General features: G+C 39.7%; 1 protein-coding gene across 6 annotated transcripts in view; it reads left to right on the forward strand.

Moving 5' to 3' along the window:
- The window catches only part of NCALD (neurocalcin delta), a 348,584-nt gene that overhangs the window by 160,042 nt on the left and 161,737 nt on the right, over positions 1 to 26,805 (forward strand). For all 6 annotated transcript variants that reach the window (XM_054692055.1, XM_054692056.1, XM_054692059.1 and 3 more), the window contains one exon: positions 16,898 to 16,946. The gene's annotated coding sequence lies outside the window, so the exon portion shown is untranslated. The remainder of the gene's footprint in view (positions 1 to 16,897; positions 16,947 to 26,805) is intronic.

The raw sequence follows: 26,805 nt of genomic DNA on the forward strand, positions 1-26,805 counted from the left end.
TCATTTGTCTTCATAAAAAGTAAAAGACCCTGTCAATGAGGTTCCTGATAAAAGGAACAGGGCATGATGCTTTTTAGTCATAATCAGCTCTGCGAAACCTCCTGCAAATAGGAAATGAGTGTTTTCTGGCATTTTGGATTATGTTGAAACTTGAATTTACAAAAGACGACAGCAGCTGGTTGTTGACCAAGTTCCAGCCAGTCAGCCTTGATTGGGGCAAGGATGCTATTCTCTTCACGCGCCTTTTATTCCACTGTGTGGAGTTTCTCCTGAGCCCCTTCAAGAACAGAGCCAGTGGGGTAGCCCCAGATTGCTTACTGAGCTGTTTCGGTCACTTCACACTGTCAGAACTCTGCTTCATGCCTGGTTCTCTGCACACACGATTTTCTACCCCTGAAGAGTATCTTTCCCTTTTCCCTCCATCTTGAGAAATTCTCATGTTTCAAGTATCAGCTCATATGTTGAGTTTAGGGGGAAAAGTTCTGCAATTAGATCACTTGCACTTTATAGATAGTCCAGCCCCTCATCAGTTGGGCCTTCATTTCTTCATCTGCTAATCTGGGATGGTAAGTGAATGAGGCTATGTATTCCAGTGGTTAAGCATGTGGGCATTAGAGCTAGAATGCCTGGTTTCAAATGCTGGTTCAACTACCTCTTGCTACGTAACCTTGAGAAAGTTAATGGACCGCTTAGTGCCTCAGTTTCTCCATCTGCAAAATGGAGGTGATTAATTCTGTATAGATCTGTTGTGAGGATTCAATGAGTTCATTAAAGAAAAACTCTTAGAACAATGTCTTACCTTTAATAAATGCTGCATTTTTATCATGTTCTATCTCATTGAGTTGTAAGGACTGAGCTAGGTAAAATATATAAAGTTTTGGAAGTGGAACTGACCCAAAATGAGTCTTAATCAATGGTAAGGATATTTGTTCTGTTGTATTTTTCTTGTTATTCTCCAGCATGCTAGGGAGAGGCTGCCCACCTCCAGTGTTCCCGTGGTATGTTAATCATAACTCTTGTAGCATTTTCCACATGATATTATCACTACTTGGATTCTGCCTTCCATATTGGACTTTGAAGTCCTTATTGGCAAGAGAAGGTGAGTGGTAAATGTTTGAGACTGGTAAAATGAAAAACTGCCATATTTCAGTTATGGTTTTGACCTCAAGACTGATACTGAGTGTGCTGGTTAAGATCATTGTTCAGCAAGAGGTGAACAGCAGAATGGTCAAGACTTCTGGTTTTAGGTGCATCTGCCCACCATCGTCAGCTCTCATGGTTTACCAAATGCACAGTCAGAAGGAGCTAGTGCTGCGGGGCTTTCTCTATTTAGGTCAGCTATGGACAATGTTTGGGGTGAGTGGTGCTCAGTGAGAAATGGGGCCTGTCCTTTCTACATTTGCTTGGTTTCAAATATAGGTTTCCTATCCTTGACTCAAATCGGAATTCTACCACCTTGTTAAGGGTTTGCTGCGAAGGCAGCTACATCCCAGCGATGACTCATTTAGGTGAGGCTCACTCAATTCCCTCCTCAAGCAGATGACTTCAGAGGTTTGGAGAATAAAAGAAAAAGAAAATATGTACCAATTTATCACTTCCTGTCTTTGGTTTTCTTATGCAAACAGAAGTATATCTTTTTGTAACTTGAAACAGCTTGGCCTGTGCTTGTGATGTATTAATGGCTATAAAAGAATTGACAGCAAACAATGGTTTACTTCAGAAATTGCTGTAGTTCAGGCCCAGATGATGCTTTTAGTCAACACTCCATGTCAACCTGTCATCTCTGCTCCCTCATAAACATCTTTGCAGGTGTGCACACGTGCTGAGTGCACCACAAATGCCGAGAGTGAGCTCTTAGTGGTCACGTTAGCTGGAAGGAGCCACAGACGTTATTTTTGCAATTTGGTTGATAAGTTTATGTTATCCATCATGGTAATCATATGCATTAGTTTACATAGAATGAGTGAATTTTAGATTTCTGATAGAAGTATAAGCTACTTTTGAGGTTAAAATTATATTATAACATAGAATTTATAGGCAGAGGGAACTTTAGCAATGGAATAACTATTTTATTTGTCATTTCAGAGTAGATTATAATCTTACATGTGTTGGCCTTGTTCATTGGTGAAAAATCTCTTTAAGATTGGTGAACACCTTAGTTTTATTTTTAAGTATTTTATAGTTTTTGTAGTAAGTTCTGTTGAGAAACCTCTGGAATCATCCAAGTGTGTCCTCTGGAGCAATGTGGGTTTGGCTGTTATGTGAGATGTGCCTTCACTTACAGACTATTTAGCTTTGTTCTCAGGTTTCCATGAGGCAGCTGACTAGTTAGGTTGTCTACTGTTTTCATGTTTTATGATATCTTTTGTCCAAACCCAGAGCTTGTCTCATTTTGTGTTTGAGTTGTCTATTGACTTAACGGCTGTGCTCTTTGTGCTGTGTTTGCCCTCTAAGTTTCCCTAAACCAGCTGTGCCAGCTGCTGTTTGAATGCACTCTGGGAGTGAGAGGCGATCACACTAGAGGTTAAATAGATGCTGTGCTCTCTAAATAAAAATATCTAATTTTTTTAGTATATTTGTATATGGGCTATAGTTTTCATTTTTCTGTGTATTGTGACGCTTTGACATCTTAAAAACCTTCCTGGCTCCGAAAAGATTGCAGTTTCCCCAGGGCTGGCCATTTCTTAGAAAAAGCAAAGGGCTCAGCCAGGAGTGTGCCTTTTATGTGCAAACTAACCAATCCAGAGTCAGACCTCCTCAGAGGGGGCCCATTTTTATAGCAAGCCAACGTTTCCTCTTCCCTGAATCATTCCAGGGCTCTGCCAGGCAATTAGAGACCACCCCCATGGCCCAAAACCCTCAGGAACTGTTCAGACTAGTCAGTCTTAAACTGTTCACTTTGTATGTCTTGTCTTTCTGTGGAAACCCCAGTTAAAGCTCTGACTTATACTTTCCTCTGGATTCTTCTGCCCCCTGACCACCCTGAGCATGCTGGTGATGATCATTGTTCAGCAATGCCCCCTGACCATCCTGAGGGCCCTGTGTATTCTGTCTCTAGGGCCTGTGACTATCACTTTTGCTTTCCTGAACCTCTCCTGTGTCTCCTCTTGTAGTAATACCTAGCTCAACACCACATTAAAGAATGCAAAACAATTTCAATTTTAACTGTTAATGTCAACATTTTTTGGGTACCCGTTAGGGACCATTGAAATTGAACCACCCTTTTGCTTGCAAACACATTTCCTCAGGCTTGTTATAGATTTTCATGCAAGCATGTCACTAGATTTCTTTGCCTCATTAAGTGCTTGTCTTATTGTCAGAAAATTCTCTTTCATATCTAATCCAACCCCTTTCTCTTGCTACCCCAGGCAGCCAATTCCCTCTGAATCCCTGCCTTCATGGTTAATTTCTATAAGCATTTGAGATTCTTTTCAGCATGCCAAGTCCAGAATATTCCTCTAGGTACTTCTCAAAATTGCAGATGGAACAAAATCTGCTGGGCTCAAGATATGGTTATGTGTTCAAAGGGCACAACTTTGTGATTTTAAAATAGAGCAATGTATGCTTGCTGACTGTCCTAGAAGTTGCTTGTCCACTGTCCTCAAAAAATTGCTCTTATGCACTGAGCCAACTTGCAGAGAATTGCGTCTTGTTTCTTACTATGTATTTAGTAAAGTGCTCACAGGCTTTAGAGGGAGACTGACCTGGGATCATTTTGACAACTGCCACTTACTAGATATCTGATCTTAAGGTTGTGTTCTCTTTCCTCTGAATCTCAGTTTCGGCATCAGTGAAATGGGATAATAGCATGCTTCCTGTGAGGATCAAATGACATTATCAAAAGGAAAACACCTCAAAAATAGCCGGTGGTCCACGAAGTTAGTTTCTCTCTGTCATATTTGTTAATGCAAAGTGGCTGCGATATTCTATGTTGATAGTACACTAAATTTAATTAATATTAAGCCTCATTAATTCAATTAGAATTTGTAGGTGTCTCAATAGGATTGAGCAGAGTTTATCTTTTTACTAAAAAATTAAAAAGTATTTGCTAAGCAAATTTTACTATCAACCAGAATGGTATTAAGGAGAAAAGTTAAGCTACTTAAAGCTTTCAGAAACTATTTGCAAATAAAGAGGGAGAATTAATTAAAAACAACCATTATCTAAGTCATTGAAAGGGATGGGGAGACAACCTATTTAGTAATACTGGCCACTGGTTCATGTGCAATTAGCTCCTGTGTGAGTTATAAAGGCGGCCTCATTAAAGCTGGTCTATATTTTAGACATCCATCCCATCAGTTAAGAAATGCTTTCCTTCCAATTTATCTAAATCCATGAGTCTTGTTAATATTGAAAAAAGAAAACATTGATTCTAAATTTCTGCCCCACTGCCTCCAAAATTGTGGGACTTTCATTCATGCATTATTGGACTCCCGTTTCCTATCTCTTCGTGAATTCATTGAGTATTTATTGACAGTCTGTCAGTGACTTGGTACTCAATTTCAATAGCATTTTCTTCCTAGAACAAATGGAGGCTGGCACAATAGACTATGGTGGAAGGTTATTGGGGCTTTGGTGATGGGCCTGGTGTGAGAACATAAATCTGCAGAGGTTAGAATCTATACCCCTGAAATATAGATAGTGTTGTAAATCAAAGTTACCTCAATAAACATATTTAAAGACAAAAAATAAGTTTTCCCTGGCACCAGGTTACAATGATAAGCTTGCTTTCTCTAATAATCAAACTGGACTTTCTCTCTCTACATGATAATCACAATCAGATCCAAGCACTGATTGAAACCCAGATATGGTGTCTGGGATGTGCCTGTCCCCAACATGAAAATAATTTTTGTTGGAAAAGGAAATGAAAGGAATAAAAAGAAAAGGAAAGAGACAGGAACATCAACAACAATAAAACGAGGAAAAGAAATAGAAAAGAAAGGTTATTAGGGCCTCCCCTGGTGGCGCAGGCGGTTGAGTGCCGCACTGTGAAGCTGTCCACAGCCTCTGCAGCGTGGGTTTGATCCCGGCTGGCTGGCGAGGGTCCCACATGACAAAGCAGACCTCTCCTGTTGCGCCCGCTGCTCCCCTCAGCAGTGTATTTAGTCAGTCTGCCTGTTCTGTTCCCTGCTTTGTCTCTGGTGAATCCTCTCACCGTCCCATGATTCTGGCCTGTACCCCATTTCTTGTATAAATAAATAAATAAATCTTTAAAAAAAAAAGAAAAAAAATTCTTAAAAAAAAAAAGAAAGGTTATTAATTGTCCTTGAGGCATCTGTTGTACGATTAAGTCACACATGTTCATATTTCTTGCTAAACAGTGTTTAGAACTATTTCAGAGCTCAGGACATAAAGCCATGCACATGTTTCACTTGACATTGTTAAATAAGATGCTTAATAATGAGTCTCTTGCACATTTCACTCCATCCTTTGAAATAAGGAGTTAATTCTTTGACTTCCACTAGTGATTTACAGGATGATCCAGCCCTTTGGCCAAGCCAGAGACACTGGTGACACCAGGTAATGATCAGGCATGTGGGAGTCATACATTTGTGCTCAGCATGGGTTGAAGGTTTGACCTCAGCTTCAGCCTTAAGGATATACCACAGAACCATGTCATCATTAAGAGATTATCAAGGTGGGGTGGAAAGGAAAAAAATATATATATCAAGGCAGGTGCTTAGTTTCATGAAAAGAACACTTAGAAATAAATCATACTTAAAATGGGAAGTGGAAGCTAATGTATGTCATGAGCTCTGCAGGGTGTCTGGGATGTGCCTTACTATAAATTATAAAAGTTGTGTTAAAGGGAAAATGAAAGTACTCACAGAAGACAAACCCAAGGAGGAGAAGGAAGAAAGGAAAGAAAGAAATAAGAAGCAAAGAAAGGCCACTGACTGTATTCCTGATTTTATTTGAGGCATTTGTCACAAGATTTAGTCACACATATTCATAGTTCTTGCTAAGTGATGTTGGTGACCCATTCACAGCTTGTTGTCATAAAGCTACTCACATGTTATGCTTGGATCCTCAGTCTGGATTTCTTCCCATTGCCCCACTCCACTGCCTTGGATTTTTCTAGTAGAGTCTCTGACCCTAGATATGCACTCCCCAGTCCAGCGGTGTTATTCCCATAAAACATTGAATTGAACTGCCACTTCAGTTCTGAACTGCCAGCTTGGAAGGGCCTTCTGGATGATGATGCTCACCTTGGGGCCTGCCCCTGCTCCTGCCCCATCAAGCCCCTCCTGAGTTTACCCTGCACTTCTGCCCTTTGGAGCCAGTCCCTAGCGCACTGTTATAGTATTTAACATTCCTTGCTCATTTTCTTTTTCTTGTCCTTTTACTATGAATACAAACAAACTAAGTTTCCAGATTTTTTGACTCCAAAGTAAATAACAACCAGCTTGTTAATGTACAGGGAGAAATTGTGGAAACCACACTGAACATTGTATGAAATAAGGCCCCAAAAGTGAATAAAGACACAGGGAAAGAATAAAAAACAACCAAAAATTCCCTGAACATAATGAAGATGCAGGAAAATAATAAAACCAGAAAACTCGAAATAATAATAATAATTAAAAAAAATAATAATGTTGTGAGCTGAGGTCCATTTTATTTAAGAACAAACATCTGTTTGTTCTTTAAAGTACCTGAGACCAGCATTGCGTAATCACTGAAGTTCTCAGTGGTGACAAGGACATTTGGTTCAGGAGATGCAGAAAACTTGAAAAATTGTCAGAAAAAGCAGTATTATATATTTTATTATATTAAATTCATTAATTATTATTTTAAAATGAAGTACCGTTGTTGTCCATCCTTGTCAATTTTTTGACAGTATAGGATTTCTCCCCTCGGGTGAGGTCACCGTAGCTCTCCCACCATCAAAAAACTCACAGTCACCCCCCATATCCACTGTGCTCCCTCCACCTCTCCCAACCCCTCCTTCCCTCTCTGGATTCCCAAAAGATGAGTATTTTAAAATGTTCAATTTTACAGGATCTTTATGATCCAGGAGGCATACTTTTGAAATACTCATTATTCTTTAGTAATGTTGATCAAATAAGATAGTGTTTTATTAAATTGATGGAATTCACATAGTATAACTATTACGACTAAGCTCTAGAGTCAGATAAGTCTGATGATAAATCGTGGTTCTTCCATCTGCCATGGGAGCCCGCTAAACTGCATTTCCCTCATGTATAGAAATGAAGGTCATAATCTCTATATCACAGGATCTTTACGAGAGTTCCCATTTATTAATAGGGGAAACAGTATGTGGGAGGCTTTTTAGGAGATAATTTTTTTCTTTTTTTAATTAATATTTTATTTTATATAATTCTTACATTGTTTTTCGTTTTTGCACAATGTATGCATTTTCATTTTGGTTATATTCTCCATACAATTGCACCCCCACCCCGTATTTTGACCCTAGTCCTTCCTCTTTCCTTCCCTCCCCCCCACCCCCGTAGTGTCTCTGGTTTATAGTTGCTTGTTGATTTTGATTTTTACTTTGTATTAATTAGTCTTTTTCCTGGTCCCTTATTTAGATTTTCTAAATTCCTGCTATGAGTGAGATTATCCGGTATTTTTCTGGCTTATTTCGCTGAGCATGATCCCTTCTAGCTCCATCCATGTTGCAGCAAACTGCATGTGTTTATCTTTTTGATTGCTGTGTAATATTCCATTGTGTTTTTTGCAGTGGGTTCCTGAATTGTCATTCAACTTCAGCCCTGACACCTTTCCCATGTTGCAATAGTACTGCGTCCTGCCAGTTACCTAGGCATTAGACATGACAACAGTTGTTAAAATACTATCCTTGTTTTTTAAAGATTCATTTCCTTTGATATGTTTTCTTATGGAGGAGTAAGAGGACAGGCCGCACTCAGGATAAAATCCAAACTCCACTGGGCCCGGCCACGTTAGCCACCCCTCTGTCCTGCTTGCTTCTGCACTCACGCTTGGGTCCTTGGGAGTACCGAATCCTTTCCCATCTCTGGGCCATTGCATGAGCTGTTCCTTCTGCTTAGATGACTCATCGCTCACCCTTGGCCAGATTGGCTCCTTGCCACCATTCACTGCTCAGCTTTGAAGATGCTTCCCTAGATTCTTTCCGTTTACATACCCTCCTCTGTGAGGCTGCACCTCAGGTGCAGTGCAGCATCTCGCTGCCTGTCACACTTACCCCAATGTGCAATTGTTATCTGCTCATGTTTACTGGTGTAGCCCCCCTTTAATCTAGAGGTATGCTGTGCACTCCTTGTGTCTGGTGCAGAGCCTGGCACATTTGGGTTCATTATCTGACTGACTTATGATGAGTAAGTTGGTAAAAAGGAAAACTGAGGTGGAGGGCGCATGACAGAGCATGGTAGCGTGAGGGTCAGGATGGCAAGTAAGTAAGCTGGCAGGGATCTGGCACTTGGTGAGCCACGGCTGCAAACCAGCAGTAACCCAAATGAAAGAAAACCAGAGGGGAGAACAGGGCCAGTGTCTGTTACATGAATAGACTTTGGAACCACTTGTTCCAGATGCCTGTTTTAGCAGCTCTCAGTAGGAAACCAATTGTCCTCATTTCCTTGCATGGTATATTAAAAAAAAAAAAAAGCCCTCATAACAATTCAAAATATGGGAAGAACAACTCAGGACCAGGACCATGATTGTGGAAACTAATACCACTACACTATCCTTAACTCACTTCATTCCCTAGAACTATCCTCCATCATCTGAGCCTCACCCTAACTCTCCCTAATCTGGCCATTCTGCTACAGTGTGTGTCCCAGGAGAACAGTGGGAAGAAGTTAAGTCATTGGGCTCAAGTGCAGGCTCTCTCCCTTGGTGAGGTGGGTGCTTGGACATGTTGGGCATCTTTAGCCTTGGTGTCCTAGTTTTGAAAATGGAAACAGGCATTCAGAGATGGTTCTAATGATGCAGTTGGCTAACTCAGAGAAAGAGCTGATCTTAGTACCTGCACATGGTTAGTGTTCAACAGAAATTCTTTACTGTGAGTTCTTCCAAACCACATCCATCTCTAATCGACCCCCATGGTCATAGAAAATGTTAGATGTAATCAGCAGAAATAAACTGAGAAGGCTGGAACCAGAAAAAACAATTTTATTGGAAATATGTTAATGGCTTATAGAATAAGGGAAGAGCCAACAAAACAGTTTGGGGATGATGAGGACCAGGGCAACAGGGCGGGTCTCAGGAACAGGAACGTGCAAACCATCCTTCTGACTGCTGCTTCTAATGGTGGCTCAGTTGCCACTGTTTCTTGTTCTTGGAGGAAGAATTAGCTGGTATGGCTTGGGTTTGGGCCTCCCCTGCGGTTGGAGGTACAGAGATCTGGCACTAGCGGCCCCCCAACTATCCACGAGGACAGGACTCCGGCAGACAAAACCCTTTGTATTTCACAAAACATTATTAGGTGTTCCTGAGGCCCTGCCAAGCAATTGACTGAGTTTTCAACCTCTTCGCCAAAATTTATTATTACTATTTTTTAAAAGATTTATTTATTCATGCATACAAGAACTGGGGTATAGGCCAGACGTGTGGGAGGGTGAGAGGATTCACCAGAGACAGAGCAGGGAACAGAACAGGCAGACTTGCTGAACTACACTGCTGAGGGGAGCAGCGGGTGAGACAGGAGAGGTCTGCCACACCATGTTGGTATCTCCCTGGCCGGCCGGGATTGAACCTGTGCTGTAGAGGCTGCGGACAACTTCACAACACTGTGCTCAACTGCCTGCACCATCAGGGAGGCCCCTTATTACTATTTTTTAATAATAACCCATTGTTGCTTCCTCCCATCTTTCCTGGATGATCATTCTTTTGAATGACGTCTATGATGTTTCTTCATTTAGTCAGCAAGCACTTATTGAGCACCTAACTCTCAGGTTTTGTTCTGGGGCCTGGTTTACCTCAGTGAACCAAAAATAGTCTTACTTTCTAGCGGGGAAGACACACAGCCAAACATAAGTAATAAAATAAAGGACATCAAGTTGCCATAGTGCTCATGGCCAAGTGCTAGTGAGAGAAACCATAGGACAGGAAAAGAGATGAGAGGAGCATGTGGGGTGTTAATCAGGTTGTGCTTAGGTGAGTCTGGCGTGCAACTGGTCACTTATTGATTATATTGTTTTCTTTGCTGTCATAAATGATCAGTGGGCTTCCCCACTTTAGGAGAGAACATCGTAAGTAAGAAGTCATTCATTTCTACCTCTAGCCCCCTGCTTCATGGTGGATGCTGAATAAATGTTGAATGAATGGCTATACACACCCCTTATGGTACGGCTGTTGGGTAAACTACATTTTTCTATTTGTGAGCCAGCTAGCTGACCTCTCCAGGATCACTGGAGCTAGATTAGGCAGATGGGCACTACTCTCAGGTTGGTTTCCTTATATCCTTATTATTTGTATTTTGTCATTACACGCTTTCTGAATTTAAGACCAGTTCTGACAAAGAAATGAGAAAAACATCTACTCCTCACAACTTAATTTCCAGAATCATGACATCAGAGTGAATCATAGCATCTGAATTCAGTTCAGGACCCTCAGTCAACCTTCATCAATCAGGACTCAATCAATAGTGAGGTTGTGCTGTGAATAACAGGTACAGAAGCAATGGTCCTTTCAGGGAAGCTAGAATCCTATGAAATCTGCTCCCTCCATACTTAGCCTCATGTTTCCTAAAGTGGAGAGACTTAACTTAATCTTCGTTGAATACTCAATGTGAAAGTAGAAAACGAGACAATGGTATGCTGTAAAATGTTTTGATGAGACATTTGTGCAAAGTATAACAGTGTTAATTACCTGGTGTTTGGACACCAGAGTGTCCTCCGCTCTCGCAGGATTCCAGGCTTTTCACTTTAGATTAAAAAATATATATATGGCTGCCATTAACACAGCTCTCTGGTTGTGACGGTAGCTGTGTTTATAAATGGTCAGCTGTGTTGTGAGTATATTTAGCTTATGCTAGATGCCCCTGAGAGGATGAATATCATCTGTTTCTAGTTTAATTGTGTTTTGGAGCATGGTACATTTTTTTCCAGATGAATAAATAGTAAGCCTTTCCCACTTCCTGAGGAAAGTTAGGGTTGGATTCTGAAATTCCAATTACCAGATTTATTGAGTCAAATGAAAATGTAAACAGCTATTTCACTCTATTTACAAGCATTTGTCAGAATATACTGCTCGGTGAAAATGTTATGTTTTAGGAAAAAAGTTAGATAACAGTGTTGAGACCAGAAACCATTTTATTGATTACTGGCATGAACGGATGGTCTGGGTGACTCATAGGATAGTGAGACATAGCAGCTAAATGGTGTTGGAAACTATATAATCTGGTCTTATAACATTTAAAACTTTTTAAAGTAGTTTTTAATCCAAATGTCCTTAGACTTTTGTGTTATAAACCTTGAAAATTGCAAATGAAAACCAAAATAATATAAAGTAACTATTTTAAGACAATGTTGATTAAAAAAAGAATTCACTTTAGGCTTCTGTAATAGCAAATTTGACTATCTGTTTTTATTCATTTATTTCTTTATAAACTATGAACTTCCTGGTAGATCCTAAGGGCCAGCTTGAGGTGGGGGTCAGAAAGTGATCATATGCATCTTCTGTGGCTAGAGACCTTAGAGACCTTGTGATGGTAAATGACTGCTCCAAAGTCAACCCACTGCTAATGGAATTAGAGCCCGGAATTCTATTCTATCCTATCTAGCTTTTACCCTATAGTCTTTCTGGTGTTTGGACACCAGAGTGTCCTCCACTCTAGCAGGATTCTAGGCTTTTCACTTTAGATAACACTTTGTCTCCTTGAAAGGATAATTTAAAATAGCGAGATATATATGTCATCTGCAAAATTTCTCTTGCATATGTTTCAATGAGAGCAGCTATTTTATAAGCAACAGAATTTAAAACCCATGGATCATGTAGATCTTCTTTCCCACACACCTGTGCCACTCCTGCCACCTCCATCATTTGCTTATCAATCTCTGAAGAAAATAATAGGTAACGTAGGCTGTGTTTCAGTGTACTGCTGTTAGCAATCAGGGAAACTTCTCCAGAAGCATAGAGACAGGCAGCAGAGCTTACATACCTCTCAGGCGGTGTCCTCACTCCTGGTCTCACCCTGCTGACTTAAGCACCGCCAACTAGCTGGATCTTCAGTGACCTGTTCACTCTGATGCTGTAGAAAACCCTCAGAGTCCTCTGTCAGGTCAGCTGTAGCAACTGCTTATTTACTTCATCATTTTAACCAAGTACCTATTCATTCATTTATTTTTCAGTAAAATTTGAAGGTTTGAAATGGAGCCAAGTGTATATATATATATATATATACACACACACACACACACAAAGTAGATGTATAGTATATATAAATAAAATATAGTATATATTAAATATGGTATACATATAAAATAGTGTGTAAAACATAGTATATATACTATATATACACTATATATACATGCACATATACATACACATAAATTATATATATAAATGTAAAACACTGTGAATTCACTCTGGTTTATTCCACATCTTAGTGAAAAATGCTAAAATATGACTATTTAAGTTGTGATATATTTGTATGTCAACCAAGTAACTGAGATAAAAGAAAATATATAAAAACCATTTCACAGACCTTTTTCAGTTAAAAAAGCATGCTTTGAAAGATTATCTTATTAAGCCCAAATTTCTTCTAAATATTTATATTATTAAAAATAGAGGCTAATTATAAGTGAAGAAAAACGTAAGGCACTTAGACCAGAATTCTTAGATTGCTGGAACTAAAAATAACATAACTACCACTTATGGAACATCCAGAGGTTCAATAACTTGCCTGAGGTCCTTAGCAATGAAATACATTGCCTCTTTTCTAAGTTCAAAGAGACAAAATTATAAACTAGTTCTGGTTTAACTTATTCCATTCTCTATTAAATGCTTTGTGGAATATAAGACCTTGGTGTATTGACAGAGAAGTATTTGCAATGCTTGATACATCATCATTTACACAGAAATCAGTAGAATGTTACACTTTTCCTCGCTGTGTAAGTTGAAATATCTTTTTTTCTTGAATTATTACAATTGATTTTTTAGTAAAAGAGAGAGGATATTTAGAAACCCAAACAATTACACATTTATTGGTATTTTATTCCTAATGAAATTAATACTCTGATATTTAAAAATTCAATGATATGAGCTGGAATTTTTTTTTTAAATAATAAATTTTATTTTTATATTCCCCCATACAATTGCAAACGCCCCATTCTGACCCCAATCCTTCCCCTCCCGCCCCCCACCCCCCAAACACTGTCTCTGGTTCATAGTTTTCTGTTGATTTTGATTTTCACTTTCTTATATTCATTTTCCTGGTCCCTTATTTAAGTTCTCTAGATTCCTGCTATGAGTGAGACCATCCGGTATTTTTCTTTTTCTTTTTGGCTTATTTCGCTGAGCATGATCCCTCCAGCGCCATCCATGTTGCTGCAAACTGCATGTGTTTATCTTTTTTGAATGCTGAGTAATATTCCATGGTATATATGTACCACATCTTCTTGATCCAGTCATCTATTTTTGGGCATTTGGGTTGTTTCCAAAGCTTAGCTATTGTAAACAGTGCTGCTATAAACATAGGGGTGCAGGTGCTCTTTGGAATTGATGTTTCTGTGTCCTTTGGGTAAATACCTAGGAGTGGAATTGCTGGATCATATGGAAGCTCTATGTTTAGTAGGTCCAGAAATCTCCACACAGCTCTCCATAGTGGTTGGACCAGTTTGCACTCCCACCAACAGTGCAGAAGAGTTCCTTTTTCTCCACACCCTCGCCAGCATTTGTTGTTGCTAGTTTTTTTAATATGTGCCATTCTCACTGGTGTAAGATGGTATCTCATGGTAGTTTTGATTTGCATTTCCCTGATTACAAGTGATGTTGAACATTTTTTCATATGTCTGTTGGCCATTTGCATTTCCTCTTCAGAGAAGTTTCTTTTTAGCTCTTCTGCCCATTTTTTGACTGGATTATTTTCTTTGTTGTTGCTGAGTCTCATCAGCTCTTTGCAGATTTTTGTGATCAGTCCTTTATCATTAGTGTTGGGTGCAAAAATGTTCTCCCAGTTGGTGGGGTTTCTCTTTGTTTTTGTTATTGTCTCTTTAGCTGTGCAGAAGCTCTTTAATTTGATGTAGTCCCAGCTGTTTATCTTTCTCTTCACTATCACTGCTTTGGGTGATGTATCTGTAAAGATGTCTTTGATGTGCAAATCCCATAGTGTTTTCACCTATATTTCCTTCTATGTATTTTATGGTTTCAGGTCTTATGTCTAGTTCTTTAATCCATTTTGAGTTGATTTTTGTGTATGGTGTGAGGTAGTGGTCAAGCTTCATTCTTTTGCATGTAGCGACCCAGTTTTCCCAGCACCATTTATTGAACAAACTTTCTTTGCTCCAATGCATAGTCTTTGCTCCTTTGTCAAAGATTAGTTGACCATAAATCTGTGGGTTTATTTCTGGATTTTCTATTCGATTCCATTGGTCTGTATGTCTGTTCTTGTGCCAATACCATGCAGTTTTGATGATTATGGCTTTGTAGTATAGTTTGAAGTCTGGGAGTGTGATGCCTCCATTTCCTTCTTTTTTTTTCAGTAGAGCTTTGGCTATTTGGGGTTTTGGTGATTCCATATGAATTTCATCAATAATTGTTCTATTTCTTTGAAGAATGCCATTGAGATTTTGATTGGAATAGCATTGAATCTGTATATTGCTTTTGGTAGGATGGCCATTTTAATAATGTTTATTCTTCCAATCCATGAGCAGGGGATGTCTTTCCATTTCTTTGTGTCTTCTTCTATTTCTTTTAACAGTGTTTTATAGTTTTCTTTGTATAGGTCCTTTACCTCTTTTGTTAGATTTATTCCCAAATATTTGATTTTTTTTGTTTCAATAATAAAAGGGATGGTTTTTTTGATTTCTTCTTCTTCAGATTTATTGTTTGTGTATAGGAAGGCTACTGACTTTTGCGTGTTGATTTTGTATCCTGCCACTTTACTGAATTGATTGATGAGTTGAATTAGTTTTTCTGTGGAGATTTTGGGGTTCTCTATGTATATTATCATATCATCTGCAAATAGTGATAGTTTGACTTCTTCTTTTCCTATTTGGATTCCTTGGATGTCTTTCTCTTGTCTTATTGCTCTGGCTAGGACTTCCAGTATTATATTGAAAAGCAGTGGTGAGAGTGGACATCCTTGTCTTGTTCCAGATCTTAATGGAATTGCTTTCAGCTTTTCACCATTGAGAATGATACTGGCTGTTGGCTTGTTATAGATGGCCTTTATGATGTTGAGGTATGTTCCTTGTATCCCAAGGATTTCTAGGGCTTTTATCATGAATGGGTGTTGCACTTTGTCGAAAGCTTTCTCAGCATCTATTGATATTATCGTATGGTTTTTATATTTCTTTTTGTTGATGTGTTGGATAACGTTGATTGATTTTCGGATGTTAAACCATCCTTGTGCCCCTGGAATGAATCCAACTTGGTCATGGTGAATTATCTTATGGATACATTGTTGGATTCTGATAGCTAAAATTTTATTGAGGATTTTTGCATCAGTGTTCATTAGGGAGATTGGCTTATAGTTTTCCTTTTTTGTGTTGTCCTTATTCGGTTTTGGTATTAGTGTAATATTGGCTTCATAGAACGTGTTTGGTATTGTCCCTTCCTTCTCAATTTTTTGGAAGAGTTTGTGAAGGATAGGCACTAATTCGTCTCTGAATGTTTGGCAGAATTCATTTGTAAATCCATCAGGTCCTGGGCTTTTGTTTTTGGGGAGGTTTTTGATTACCATTTCAATTTCGCTGCTTGTAATTGGTCTGTTTAGGTGTTCTATTTCTTCTTTATCTAGCTTTGGGTGATTGTAGAGTTGTAGGAATTTGTCCATCTCCTCTAGATTGTTGAACTTGTTTCCATATAACTGTTCATAGTAGTTACTGATTATTCTTTTGATTTCTGCTGTGTCCGTTGTGATTTCTCCTCTTTCATTTATGATCCTGTGTATTTGTGCTTTCTCCCTTTTTTCCTTTGTGAGCCTGGCTAGGGGTTTGTCTATTTTATTTATTTTTTCAAAGAACCAATGAGCTGGAATTTTTTAAAAAACATTTCCCAAGAAAGTTTTGACCCTGTCAATAGTTTGCAAACTGTATTAGATACACTAATTGGATTCCTAGATGGGTGCTCCTAGAGGTGCTAAAATGCACTTTATTCTCAAGGACAGGTTATAAATGTTAGAATCAAAATCCTATAGACCTCTTCCTCTTCCCCATGTCCATTGGTGAAGGAGCCAAATAGATCAGACCTCCATCCTAAAAGCTTCACAGGCTAACTTCTTCCATCTTTCTGTTCTAACACCCTCTGACCTCTGGGTCAGAGGTCACATTAGTCCCACTTACTGATATATTTTGTTGGATTTCTTATGATTGCATTAGGCACTGTATCTGCTAATCCTTTTAGAATGATCCTAAACTTTGGTACTTCCAAAAGTAACTCATTTGGTGCTTGATCTGAACTGAAAAATGAAGACCCATCTTCTTGAGTGGCCCTTCACGTGGCTCCTTGTCCAGTTCTAAGGGATTTATAAATATCAACAAGCATTTAATGCCAGATTCCCCACTATATTAATCTCCGTCTTCTTTTTCTAGGGTAGTCTTTTCTGCTGAATTCCATCTCCATCCTGCCTGCACTCTCTCTCTCAAAAGGTGTTAGTGACACCTTTTGACCCTAGTGACTGAGTCATGGAAAGCCCCAGCACACTGTCACTACATTAGGTGTGGATAAACGACCTTATAAACAGTCCTTTATGACTCTCACATTCAACATGATTGCTTTGTCTGTTTCTTTTTAGATCATCTCAACTTTGTCTCTTGGAACTACCCACTAGTTACAGTCAGAGGGTAAGTATATACTTACATTTTCTTTTAATGAGCTATAAGTGGAAATCTCAGTTTTGTTGAATAATTTTCCTAAGATAAGTTTCATTCAAATATTTTACCAGTGAATTGTAGCACAGTGAATGGGAATATGTAGGAAAAGATATATTTTTTTAGTTTATTTTTAGATAAAATACTTTTTTTTCTTATATTGTTGTTAATTTTTGAATAGTATTTGATTTCTCCCCTCAGGTGTAGTCCCTGTAGTTCTCCCACCACCTTAGCAGCTGTGATTCATCACCACAGTCCCTTGTGCTCTTCCCTCCTATGTTTTTTTTTTTTTAAAGATTTATTTATTTATTTATACAAGCACTGGGTACAGTCAGAAGCACAGGAAGGTGAGAGAATTCACCAGAGCAAGAGTGGGGAGCAGAACGGGCAGAAGGACCGAAGTACACTGCTGAGGGGAGCAGCGGGCACGGCAGGAGAGGTCTGTGTGCCATGTGGGTCCCTCGCCAGTGGCCAGGGATCAAACTGGTGCTGCAGAGGCTGCAGGCAGCTTTGCAGCCCAGTGCTCAACCGCTGCGCCACCAGGGAGGCCTCCCTCCTATGTTTTGACCCCTCCTTCCACTCCCCTCCTGGATGTCTAGGGCCTATGGTCAACTTGCAAGATTTGTCTTCTTCCTGACCCTTTGTTTGATTTCTATATATTCTGCATATAAGTGAAGCCATCTGATATTTATCTTTCTCCTTCTGACTTGTTTCACTGAGCATAATCCCTGCCAGCTCCATCCATGTTGCCGCAAATGGCATGAGTTTACCATTTTTGATCACTGAGAGCTATTCCATTGTGTATATACACCACATCTTCTGATCTCTTCATTTATTTTAGGGCATTTAGTTTGTTCCCATATCTTGGCTATTGTAAATAGTGCTACAGTAAACATAGGTTGTAGGATTCCTTTCAAATCAGTGTTTTTGTGTCCAGTGGGTAGTTTTCTAGGAATGGAATCACTAGGTCATATGGCAGATCCCTTTCTAGTGTCCTGAGGAAACTCCACGCAGCTTCCCATAGTGACTGGAATAGTTTACATTCCCAGCAGCAGTGTAAAAGGCTTCCTTTTTCTCCACATCCTCTCCAGCATTTGTTGTTTCTGTTTTTTTGTTCTTTTTTTTTTTTTTTTTAAGATAGGCCATTCTCACTGAAAACCAGAAAATTTGTTTCTTCATTTCAAGCCAAGGTAAATAAATAGGCTTTATCCCTTCTCTTCCAACACCCATACATACACATACATACATACATAAAAGTATGTTTAAAAATACTCCTCACTCAAATGAGAATTAAGATTATTTGAAGATGAAGAAGTCAGAGGAAAAATATTTGGGAATAACTCAGGAAAAATATTTGGGAATATCACCATTTTCCTAACTAGTGCTTTTCTTCTTAGCAGTGAAAAAAATTGCACAAAAATATGTTTCCTCTAGAATACTTAAATAAGGGACCAGGAAAATGAATAACTATAAGAAAGTGAAAATCAAAATCAACAAAAACTATGAACCAGAGACACTTTTTGGGGGGTGGGGGGTGGGAGGGGAGGGATTGGGGTCAGAATGGGGGGATTGCAATTGTATGGGGAATATAAAAATAAAATTTATTAATTAAAAAAAATAAATAAATAAATAATGATTTAAAAAAATATGTTTCCAACTCAATGGAAACAATGTTTATACATTTTACAAATTCTTTTTATAAAAGTGTAATGATCTCATTTTCAACTTTTCATGACTTAGTTTTGTTAGTTTCTGAGACTGTTTAGTTTTTTAGTACTTCTATGTTAAAATTATGTCTACTAATGCATGTTAATAGGAAGATATTGTCTAGGTTATACATTTTACACTTTACTGATGCCTATAAATTTGTACATTTTAAATGAATTAAATTTTCATTTTCACTGATTTCTTTTTTAGGGTTCTGAATCCTTATAAAATAATAAAATACAGATATTGATATTATAATTTTGTACTCGTATAACTGCATTTAACTTTTTATCTGTATCACCACTAGATTTTCAGGAATTCAAAAATGTATATTTTTTGATTGCTCCTTATAACACCAAAACCCAGAAACCCTAATATTTAGGCATTGGAACTTCATTTGCCATGCTGCCTGCATCTGGAAATATAATACAACATCCTTTGTTAGTCGCTGTTTCCAGTTGTGTGTTTGGACAATGAGATGGCTGTAACTGTGTGACTCCATGGAGGTTACTACAAAACTATTAGCAATTGGGGCCTCCCCGGTGGCGCAGCGGTTGAGCGCTGGGTTGCGAAGCTGCCCGCGGCCTCTGCGGCGCCGGTTCGATCCCCGGCTGCTTCCCGGCCACCGGAGGAGGGTCCCGCATGGCGCGCAGACCTCTCCTGCCGCCCGCTGCTCCCCTCAGCGGTGTACTTCAGTCCTTCTGCCTGCTCTGCTCCCCGCTCTGGCTCTGGTGAATTCTCTCACCTCCGCTTCTGACTGTACCCAGTGCATGTATAAACAAACAAACAAACAAACAAGCAAACAAATAAATAAATAAGCATGCCTCTATAAAAAAAAAAATTTTTTAAAACAAAACTATTAGCAATTGGGCCAGAAACCTTTGCTGTGTATGTCACAAATATGCGGCCACTTGGAAGAATACATGAAACCTATGGAAACAGCTCATTAGCAGTCATGTTCAAATGAAAAGGAAGTACATATTGTAATAATCCAATCAAGAAGCTTGAAGGAAGAGAACTTCTTCTGGATCTTCCACCCTCACCCTTCACCTCTTCTTAAAACTCTTCCTATTATTTTTCTTTTGTGTTTTTTTCTGCTCGCTCATCATAAAACCTTAGGCTATAAGTTGTTAGTTTCTCTTCTAAAAAGGGGCATAAAGGGTTATTCAGAATAGTGAGAACATAATCATCTATAGCTATTGATAAAATAACTCATTTAGCAAATAAAGGTCAAAGCTTGCTTCCTTCCTTTCCTTCTTCCTTGGGGTTGTTTTCATGGTAGAAATTAAATAAAGAGATCTTTCTTTAAAAATACACAATAAATTAGAATAAATAGAGGTAACCTTTCCTGCTTGTGAAGGAAGTATTAAGTGAAAGCTCAGAAGAAGAGCATTTGTCTTTGGATGGAAGGTCATGGAATAAAATGAGTCTTTATCTGAGCTGCAGGCAGGGGAAAGTCTTGGAATTTGCCCAGGTTCTTGGCCCATGGAGCTCATCAGATCTCTTTCGCATGGTTTTAGTGTTGGGGTTGAGGCTTACTTGTCTCATGGTTTCATCAATATATTTGCCATGTGTCTTATTGAAATTCTTCAGTTACTCTATTACTGGGGCAATTCTTAGACATTTTAATCAGAAGAACTGGGTTTAGTTTGCATGAGTATGTTTTCTGTATAGTTTCTCTGCACACTACTGTGCTCAGCCATTGTTTCTAGACCATCAGCCTAAGGTCATTTTGCCTCATCATGATTAAATCCAAGGTGGACTTCCTTGTTTGTGAATGCTGTGGTAGCAATTGGTTGTTATCTGGGGCTTCTTTTGGCTTAAGACAGGCATTTGCCAACTCATTCATTACAGTTCTTTATTCAGGACCATGCTTGGAACCTGTTACCGCAGCAAAGCTGAGATCACCTCCTCCCACACGGAGCTCTACTTTACCCCAGTTTCCTGTTACCTATGCATATGTGCTTGGTCACTTCAATCTTGTCTTATTACTCATTGTTTGCTATTGTTATTTTTTTCTTTCCAAAGTTACTATAAGCTCTTTAAGGGCAAAGATTCTGTGATATTATTTTTTCCACTCACTTTTGCTGAGTCTTCAGAACTTGATGTCCATCTGCTGCACCCCTGCCCTCATGTCCCCATCTCTTATACCTGATCAAAACAGTGATGTTCCTACCTTCATTCACCCTGTACTGGGGACCTCAATGGTAGGGTCAACCAAACAAAATACCCACCCCTGTTTTTAGAACCTTTCCATCCTCCTGCCTATTCCTGGAGTTCCTAGGCTCCATTCAGGACACCTGAGATTCATTTTCTGAGGACATCACTGAGGTCTCAGCTGACTTTGACCCCTCCTAGAGCAATCACATTCTCATAAAATACCAGAAAGACATCAAAGCCCAAAAGCAATGGTGAAATTCTAAGCACTATGATAGGTAAAGGTAGAATCACTTTTAAACACATCCTTGTCTAGCTGTCCCTTGAATCACACCACATAGGCAGATGCCTACTCTGCTTGCTTACAGGCCACCCTGGCTGGGGGCTACCAGAAAGATGGAGATGTTGGTCCCTGTCATCATGGTGAGAATCACCTAGCAGGGGAGCTGAGCTATGCATGCCTGCAGAGGCAGAATAACACACATTTTAAGAGCCTTCCTAATCATGCAGTCCGACATTCTTCTTTCAGTTTTTCTATTTATTAGCTGTGTTGACTTCAAATAAAAGCAATCACATATTCCAACAACAATCAGGGTTTATTTGGAAATGAAACAACAGAAGAGGGAGTAGATTGAGGAGTGCCTTCATGGTAGAACTACATGCATTTCCATGAATCCAAGACTAACGAACCCCCCTGGAGGACCTCCCTGCCAATTCCCCAGGAGGTAGCAACGGCATCATTAAAAAAGAGAGATGCAGGTCATGTTGGGTCCTGGAGTTTGCAGGTTTACACATTTGTGTGCATTCTTTCTAGCCTCTCAAACTCATTCAAATAGACTTCTGAATATTAATATTCACAGTTGTGTGACTTTGGGTAAATTTCTAATGTTTTCTGTGGTTCATTTTCTTTATGTGTGACAGTGGGATAACTCAGCCCATGCTAAAAATTTTCTGAAAGTGTAGAACATTCTTGGCACGTAGTAGATGTGCATGGCTTGGGTGCCCATCAAAAATAAGAACTAGACCCAGGGAGGATTATAAAGCCAAGTGAGGCAGTTTGGAGGTCTGAGGCTCTGAACAGGTACTGATAGCAAGGTACTGATAGAGATAGAGGAGAATGGAGAGAACTTCCTAGAAAGGACTTCCTTGCCACATGGGAGAGTATGAGTGCTGTCAAATATCTGTGTGGATGTAGCTGCAGGTACCTAACTCTCTCATCACCATGCCTGCAGAGATGTTCCTGGAGGAAAGCAGCCTGCTGGGGAGTGGGAGGTGTGAGTGGAAGCCAAGCACATTTTCCCTGGAGAGCAAAGTCTCTCCTTCACGGGATTGGTGGTCCTCAGAGCCAGAAGCTGACCGCTGGACTGTGTGGTCCTCAGAGCCAGGAGCTGACCGCTGACTCCTGTCATTCCCCAGGCCACTGTCCACAGTGCATGCTCACACTTTAATCATTGGTCGAATGATTGAAAGGATGGAAGATGCTGTGGTTTTGCTGCATGACACCACCTAACAACATAAGCGATCATAAAAAGGATTTACTAAGACAGTATAAGTAGGTGGACATATTTTCCCTGCAAGGAGAAACATGAGTCAGTCAAATGAAAGATGGGAATATTGCGGTTTGTGGTGCTCTGGAGTAACACTGTGTGCCCAGAGAAGAAGAAAGATATGACTTAGGAAAAGCTGCAGTGGCCTTAAATACGCTGGTTATGGTGTTTGAAAAAAAAAACAAAAACCAACAAAAACTAAAACCTAAAGAGTATAAAATTGGAAAAGGAGTCTGTAACATCAAGCTTGATGCCAAAAGGGATTAGTCAGCAGATTGGAATGGATCACTGCAGATTCCTGCAGCCACCTGGCTTGTGATTTAGCACTTCTCTGAACTTTTGTTATTTCATGATATGAGGGGATAAATTTATCCTCATCTATTGGCCTTGTCAAAGGCAATTTTTTTTTTTTAAAGAACTTTCTTTCCATTCTTATTCACACCTTGCCATCCTGCTGTTTATAAGACTGGTCTCTCACACTCTACCTGGGGTGTTTTCTTTTTTCGTGTCATTAAAATTGCCAGAGGATTCTCTGAGCTGCTCTAATTTGAAGAGTGGGGAGGCCATGCTGACCTGTGGAATCCCGCATGCCATGGCATCTCCCCAGTCAAGGAGGCGTGTAGCTGTTATGAACTCATGACCAATCGTGAGACAAGTATTGCAGGGACTTGCTTGTTGTGCCTCTCCTTGTGGAGATATTGTGCCAGGCGTGACTCCTTATGTGGACTGACGCCTCCTGGGAAGTTGTCTGGAGTAAAATGAAAGGTGATTCCTTTCTGAAGTGGAGCCCCCTTTCACCCCCACAGGGGCTGGAGATGATGTCCTAATGCCTTCTGTCTTTCTGCATCCTGTCCTCACCTTGATCTGATCTTTCCTGCCTGTCAGAATGCATTGCTCCAGGCCTGGTGTTCAGAGAATGCTCCTTCTGATCACACAATCATGGTTGCACCTGGGGTAGGGATCAGAAGTTGGAAATTGTTCCTTTGTTTTCTTAAAGCATGGGATCCGGAAAGTTGGGGGATTTGAGCAGAAGTTGCTTTGGTTATAGTTGCTTTAATTATAATTATAATGGCTCCTAGCATGAAAAAGAATGTTCCTTGGCCAAGTGGTGAACAGCCAAGGTTGGTCTTGCCATTCTAAGACTTTTTCATGGTTCCATCCTTCCAGGGGCCCCTAATACCCCCAGCAACTCCTGTATTTATCCTTCTCTGCTTCTGATGCACCTGTTTATCTCAGTCCTTTCTCATCAGGAAAGAGAACATTCAACACTTAAGCTTCTGAATTTGCTTAAGTGCTAATTTCTTCCTATTAAAATTCTAGTCCCAGATATTTTTTCCATTAGGGTACTCACTGCTATATGAACATAAACATTATTGAATCAAAGATACCCATGTTGGATGTGCCTTTCTAGGGTGGGAAGGATATAAAAAAAAATTCAGCACATCCTCCAGGCCTCAGATGACCTGGGGTTTTAATTCTAATTTGCCACCTATTGACCAGTCACTTTGAGCTATGTTACTCAACCTTTCTAAATATGTCCTCACCCATATCACAGCACTTATAGTCCATACAAGCACATCTTAAATAGAAATGTTTTCCTTCCCAGCAGTGTCATAAAGCTCAAATGAAATGAAGCATTTGGGAGTTTCTTATAAATGAGAGAAGTTCTGTCCAAAATGAAAGAAGGGAGGCAAAAAAGTATCTTCATCATGTCCAAACTGTTCTTTTAATTTTTTTTTAAAGATTTATTTATTTATACAAGAACTGGGTTCAGGCCAAATGTGCAGGAGGGTGAGAGTATTCATCAGAGACAGAGCAGGGTACAGAATAGGCAGACTGATGAAGCATACTACTGAGGGGAGCAGTGGGCAAGACAGGAGAGGTCTGCCGTGCCATGTGGGTTTCTCTCCCACCGGCGGGTATCGAACCCGCACTGCAGAGACTGCGGACAACTTCACAGTGCGGCGCTGAACCGCTTGCGCCACCAGGGAGGACAAAAACTGTTCATTTCTTCACATACAATGAGACATAGCCAAAGCTTCAGCCTGGCTTTCAAATGATGAAAATAATCTTGGTTTGGCTATGCCCCTATTTCCTCCTCCATACAAAAGAATGTAATTGAACCTCATGGGATTCTCATGAGCATGAAATGAAATGATGAATGTGAAGTCCCTTAGTGAGCGTAGTGTCACTTAGCACTTAGTGTGTATTAATAAACTGTTCTCTTCTCACTTAACTTATCCCTTAAGAAGTGACTCTAGAGAGTTTATTGCAAAAGTTCACACTTGTGTATGAGGTAGATCCAGTAACCAAAATGGTATCAAAGTAACCAAAAAGAATGATCTAGCCTGACAGCAACATTAAGTAGAAGCAGAATCAAGACTGTAAGCTGATAAAGCAGAAGGTGACAGGGTTCTGTCCTGAAGGCTGGGGAGGGAGGTGAGGAAAGGACTCATAAAGCACGGTAAAACTCCATAATCAAGATAAATAACATTTTGCATTAAAAATGAGATATTTTTATTATTTATTTATTTAGACTTTTTTTTTAAAGATTTATTTATACAAGAACTCAGGTACAGGCCAGATGCATGGGAGGGTGAGAGGATTCACCAGAGACACTGCTGAGGGGAGCAGCGGGCGAGACAGGAGAGGCCTGCTTCGCCATGTGGGACCCTCGCCGGCTGGCTGGGATCGAACCGGCGCTGCAGAGGCTGTGGACAGCTTCACAGCACAGCCCTCAACTGCCTGCGCCACCAGGGGAGGCACCTGAGATATTTTTAAATCAAAACTTTGTAAAGCTCCTGTGATAAACAAAATATCAAAATTTTGGAGCCCAAGGTAAAAGAAAAAATATCAGTAGTGTGATCCTGCCCTTGTTTAAATTGGTGCTTTTTTGCTCAGCCATGGATGCTTTCCATTATTTTAATTTTTTTAAGTATCACATTAAATACTATTTATCTTGGTTACTGAGCTTTTTGGCACCCTGATAAAATTTGCACCCCAAAGCTTGCCTTACTCTGAACCCAACCTTGGGTGTTGTCCAGCGGGTTGGACAGAAAGCCCCAGAGAAGCCGTCATTCCTATTTCCCCACCTACTCCAGATTCCTGAGTTTGATATAAGGATAATCTTGAGAAAAAAGACTACATCAAGTGAAATTCCAATATTCTTTCCAATCAAGTATCTACAATGAAAAATAGTTTGAAAAGAAAACATGAAAAAAAATGTTCATCAGATGCTTGAGTTAGGTTGGTGTCTGCAGACAACGACCCGCAGGTTGGCGGCCTGTTTTTTGCAGGTAGAGTTTTATTGGCGCACAGGCCTGCTTATTTATTTTTGTGTCATCTGTGGTTGCTTCTGTGCATCAACAGGTTGCACAGGAGGAGTGCAACAGTTGAATCATTGCAACACAGATCATGTGGTCTGCAAGGATGAACGTTTCTTCTCCCGACTGTCATGGATCCCTGCTTCAGACAATTATAGCACTCAGATGTTCTTGCATCAGAATCTGGGTTTGGCAACAGTGTAGACTATGCAGTTACTTGGACATTGAGGGCCCAAAATAATAAGATCAATTTCATAGAAAATGCAGATGCTATAAAATACCTAGGGGAAACATAAACACATCAGAAGGGGGCAAAGAGGATGGGGTGGGGGAGGGAGAGAGAGCTGCAAGAGATAAACATTTAGTAATTATCTGAGAAAAGATAACCGGTCAAATCTTGGGTATACAAAACATCAGTAAGGGAGGAAGTTAGAGAGAGGAGATGAGTATTAAAGAAACAGTTCATAGAATTACCAGATAAAATAAAGGATGCTCAATTAAAATTGAATTTCACATCAACAGGAATAATATTTTAGTATAAGAATGCCCCATGTAATATTTAGGACTTACTTTAAAGGAAAAAAATCATTGTTGATTGGAATTTCAGATTTTACTGGGTGTTCCTTTTTTTTTTTTTTTTTTTTTTAGCCAAATGTGGCCACCCTAGACTATGGGACAACCAATAATGATGGGATTGTCAAAGGAGGAGAGTGTAGGAGAACCTAGAAATGGGCAGGTAGGTTCCAGAAAAGCTAGGATATTATATTATCATAGAATCAAAATGCAAAGGGGGTTTCAGGAGGGTTGAACAGAAGAGTCAAGGCCAGTGCAACTGGCCTTAAGGTCCTTGGAGAAAGCAGGTTGATGTCTGATTGCAACAAGTAATGGAGTAAATAAAGGAAGGGCAAAGGAAATAATCAGTGGAAACTCACACTTTAGGAAGTGTGATGGAATGGCGGAGAGAGTGGGCTCTTAAAGGATAACAAAATAGAAGGCAGATTTGCAGACTAGGGAGGTCAAGACTGTTTTATAGTTTCAGAGAAAAAGCCCAGAGAAGTAGCACTGTGAGGTTGTAGAGGAGTGATGAGGATCAGGGAA

This window comes from Talpa occidentalis, unplaced genomic scaffold (assembly GCF_014898055.3).
Source record: "Talpa occidentalis isolate TD23 unplaced genomic scaffold, MPIMG_talOcc4v2.1, whole genome shotgun sequence".
Lineage (NCBI taxonomy): Eukaryota > Metazoa > Chordata > Mammalia > Eulipotyphla > Talpidae > Talpa > Talpa occidentalis.